This window comes from Gymnoscopelus braueri, assembly GCF_963280865.1.
Source record: "Gymnoscopelus braueri genome assembly, chromosome: 15".
In the NCBI taxonomy this organism is placed as follows: Eukaryota; Metazoa; Chordata; class Actinopteri; order Myctophiformes; family Myctophidae; genus Gymnoscopelus; species Gymnoscopelus braueri.
The window spans coordinates 8,759,506-8,764,747 of record NC_137620.1 but is presented as its reverse complement, the minus strand read 5'-3'; positions in this window follow the sequence as shown (position 1 = coordinate 8,764,747).

Here is a 5,242-nt window from a genome sequence, read left to right as displayed (position 1 = left end):
TAAATTTCGACTGGTCCCTTATGCATCTAAAATGACCCAAAAAATTACATAATAGTAAGTCCATTACTGTGTCAAAAGCAATTAACAAACTATACATTGGCCAAATGTTCAAATATGAGAAGCATTTTTTTTTAAATAGACGATCTTGTAGCTCACAGTGTGAGGTGTTGTGAGCTTGGGCGTAATGTCCCAGTTCAAATTTGATTATTTTTGTTTATTTCTCTTTTGTTTAGTTTTAGTTTATTTATTTGCACATAGTTAAAAACACATTAGAAAAGGGGCGGATAAGACAAATGATTAAAAGTAGTAGGTTACAGTAGCACAAAATCAGAAAGATATGCCGGAGAGGTTAAAAAACACAAACAGGATTATCAGGTGGCTTTATAGGAAAGATAAACAATGACAGAAGAATACATTAGTAGACTAAAGCATGGAGACAAAAAAATGATAACGTCTTGAACGAATATAGGTCAGGAATATGTGTACATGTTATAAATATAATAATGATCCATAAAGATAAATCACAATATAGGAGATATACCTGATCAGATTATTAAATATATTATTATTTTGGGGGGGTCACGGACTGAAAGGTGTGAGACCCTCTGTCATAGATGACTGACATCATGACTGATGTCTCAGTCTGGTCACATGAAGTCAGATTCACATTGGAGCCACATTATTTACTAGTTTATATGTTTATATATCGTTGCTGTCGGGCAGAAACCTCTTATCTACATTTTCTAACTTTTTGTGATTTTTCATAAATTAATGCCCTACTTGATCAACGCGGTGCGAAGCTTGTAGATCTGCTAAATTGTTGCTATTTTTGAATCCTGAAAAGTACTGTAGCAGTTCTGGACATATGAGGTTTCCACTCGACAGAGATGATATAATACTGAATGGACATCATACAGTTTGATCAAATACTAAAATATTTGACAATAAACCTGAAACCTGCAGAATGTGAATAAAGAACTTTACATTATTGTCTATGGAATTACATACTGAGAATATATGGAGAGTGAATTAAGTGAAATAATAATAATAATGATAATAATAATAATAATAATAATAATAATAATAATAATAATAATAATAATAATAATAATAATAATAACTAGAAAAAGTTCTCCTCGGAGCACAGGTCTCCGCCAGGTCAGGTACGTTATTCTGGCCTCCTGGTGGCGCTATAATAGGCCAATGTGAAAAGGGTGCCAACCGTGCCATTTATTCTTGCATTGACACTGCATTCATGATTTGAGGCATTTTGTTCCAAAAATGTGTTTTGCTAAATTAGACCTGCTGGTGGCGCTATAACAGGCCAATGTGAAAAGGGTGGCATTTCTTCCTCGGCCTAGTGGGAATGTGCGTGTGAAAATTCACGGAAATCGCAAGCTGCGTGCATAGTTTGAGACTTTTTGTTCAAAACGGACCAATCCTGCAAACTTTGGAAGCGAACCTTAGCCAATGAGGATGGAATATGGGAAATCGGACAGATCCGTGTTGATCACATGACTATACTGTGTACCGATTTGCATGACGTTTGGATAAAATCTGTAGGAGTAATGTAAAAAAAAAGGGTTTTGCACAAATCGGCCTCCTGGTGGCACTATAACAGGCCCATGTGAAAAAATTGTGGCAGAGGTTCTGAATTGGCATCCAGGGAGTGTGTGTGCACAGTTTCGGAGCGACCGGGCCAACGGTGCCAGAGATTAGCTGCTAACACACAGACAGGACGGACGGACGGACGGACGGACGGACGGACGGACGGACGGACGGACGGACGGACGGACGGACAGGGGCGAAAACATACTCTCTCGCCATGCCTTTCGGCCTGGCGGAGACAATGAAAGAAAGCTAAAAGCATAGCCCATTGCAAACTTTTAAAAATAAACATTAAAAGCTGAAATCAATCAATTAATTCTAAAACAGACAGGGAGCCAATGGCGCAAGGCCAGAACAGGAGTAATGTGGTCCCGCTTCTTTTTGCCGGTAAGAAGGCGGGCAGCAGCGTTCTGGATGAGCTGCAGGCGCCTAAGCAACTACTGTTCGATGCCGACATATTGGGAATTAACAATAAAAGTCTCAACTGGAAAAAGCGAGTGCTACATAGCACCGCAGTGCTATAACCTGTGTATCGAATTTGAAGCTGGCATCAAAGGTGACACCAAGGTTTTTAGTTTTTTTTTTACATAGGAGTGGATGATGGAGCTTAGGGGGCCCGCAGGGAACAGGGAGGAAAGACCCAAAATTATTATTCACATCTTGCTCTCGTTAAGATTGAGAAAGTTTCTTTTTGGGACATTATTTAACTTTTCACTGCCAGACTTATTTCTGTCTGCGTTTGCCCACTGCCAGCAATTTTGTTTTTTTTATCCTTTCAACTGGTGTGTGTGTGTGCGATTGTGTGCGTTAGTATGTGTGTGTGTGTGTGTGCATGCGTGTGTGTGTGTGTGTGTGTGTGTGTGTGTGTGTGTGTGCGTGCGTGCGTGCATGCGTGCATGCGTGCATGCGTGCGTGCGTGCATGCGTGCGTGCGTGCGTGGGTGCGTGCTTCCGTGATATATAATGTTAATACAATATAACTTATACAATTAGGCCGGTAGTATTTTGTCTCCTGCACTTATATTGAGACATTTAGATTGTGTCAAAGGTCATGTCTCACCTAGACACAGGATCTGACATGAATTTTGACTTGAAGGTTAAGATTCAATTTATCCCCTGAGCAAGCAGGCAGGCTCTATGGTAAAAGTAATCCAGCACAGCAGGAAACCAGGTTCAAATCCGGGGTAGAAGAGGAAAGTTACATGTGCAGCTTTAACTTTTAATAATTTGTCATTCTTGTGCACATGAATACTATGGGGGGACTACTATATGAACAGAGCAACTATGTGTAAATACATTTGAAAAACAATGCTGCTTTTTGTGCTATTTCAAATTAAAAAATGCTGTATACTGTACCAAATTGCTTTATACCAAGTGACTGCAAAAATCATGAAGAAATGCTATTTGTTGTAAAAACGTCAAATGCAACCCTTGCCTACATGTATATTCATTTCTAACAGCGAATACACTTCTGTGGTTTTGTAAGCTAGTTTTCCTAAACTTTGCATGTGATGTGACGCAGCTCTGTTTATGTTTCTTTATCCCCTTTAATTGTACTGTACATACATTTCTTAGTTTATTTCACATCTGCTTTGGCAATGTAAATGTATGTTTTCTCATGCCAATAAAGCTCCTTTGAATTGAATTGAAGAGAGAGAGAGAGAGAGAGAGCAGTTAATGAGGAAGGAGGGCTACAGCACGCACGCAAGCGTGCACACACACACACACGACTCCTCAGACACAGAGGGGAGGTTCAGGTCTTCAGCGAACAGTTTGGAGGATATATCTGTTGTCTTTGATTAATTGAATACTTTATTAACAGTTTGCAAAAAGTACAGAGGTACAGTTATACAATAATGCTAAAAGGATAACATTTCCATTGTGGTCCTATGTATTCAATTCATCAAGACATATAAAGACATGCATACAATACTATACATGATATCATCAATACTAGGAGCAATAGCCTACAAGTATATTTACAGAAAAACAGTGGGGGTCATTTATTTTGGCAAGCTATACTTGTCTAGGTCCAGTTGTAAATTGCAGACACAGTGTACTTTATGGCGGGTTTGAAGGAGGGTACGGAGTCACACTTTTTGATGGCTGTTGGCAGGGCATTCCACATTTTGGTAGCATAACAGTAGAACAACTTCAACCCCATGTTTGTGCCAAATCGGGGTTGAGCGAGATCCGTGGAGCTCCCTCTAATTAATCATTATGATTAATGATAACCTGCTGACCTATACTGCCCTGCCAAGGCAGAGTGCAGTAACTACGAAATCAAAAATCACTGAAAAATGTGTTAAAAAGTGATTTAACTGGTCAGCCAAATGAGATATCAGCATATAAGTGATATTACACTAATTGTACATCTGTTCTTGAGGTAATTGTTTATCCCCCAACATCACAAAGGCTAATTTGACCTTTGGGATACCCAAATAAGTCAGTGTGTCCAAAAACGTAGTTACTGCTCTTTGGCTTGGCAGGGCAGTATAAAGTGCTCAACCAAATTAAATGAAATAAAAACTTGACTATATGGCATATATTGCATTGTGCCGTTTTATTTTGAACATATTGATTCACTGAAATGTTATGGCTACAGTTTAAACAATACATTTGCCCAGCAGGCACTAATAGCAATGTGTTCACTCCCTTTCTTGTTTTTAATGTTATAACATGTAAAAGGGTGGTTATCATTCATTCATAGCTTCATAATGCTATAGCTATGGTTTTCTCTAGCAGTTTTCTAAGCCAGTGATTCTCAAAGTGGGGTCCTTGGAGGGGTTCTAGGGGGTCCCCAGCAAATTGACCATGGCTATTTAACAATTGCAGATATACGAGCTCAGAGATTACTATTATTTGTATAATTATGTAATCTGCCATGTATGATGCTTGGGTGTTTAGTTGGTTATTCGTGTCATCATTGTTTGTGAATTATCATGTCGGTTCATTGTCTATGGCAAATGAAAAGTAAAAGTGACGTGTAAGTCAATAAGGGCTGGGCTTCCTTGGAAGCATGACACTTCAATAAAGAAAAAACAATCAATCAATCTTTGATATGTTTTTTAAATATGTTTGATATATTTTATATATAATTTAGTCCCACTGTATGCACACTTTCTTTAGTTTGCTTATGTTTAACCAATATATATATATATATTTACAATGGGATTATGATAATGCTGAGAACAGAGAGAAACTGAATTAAAGGTGCAATAAAGGATAATTCCTTTTAACAGGTCGTTCATGAAAGTCCTTGCGGTCTTGTTTCCAATGAGAACCTGTGAGCAATTGGGGTTAAGAGTCTTGCTCAGGGACAAATTTCATATCATCGGCACATATGCTGGGATAGCCTGGAATCGAACCTGGGGCAACCAGGGCCAGCTGGTTCCCTAGGCGGGCTCACTAACCACTCAGCTATGGCCGCCCCAATTGGGGCTTGGGCCCCAATCCACATTGGGCCCCAATCCACAACCTTCTTAGTGAATAAAAAGTTATGTTGACCAGTTATCTATATGGTGGAGTATGTCTATGCAATACAAGACAAGAAATATAACATACTGTGATGGTTGGAGGTGATCTACTCTCCCTGCTCTTCTATCATATGGTCAGGTAGGACACCTACTGGTTGA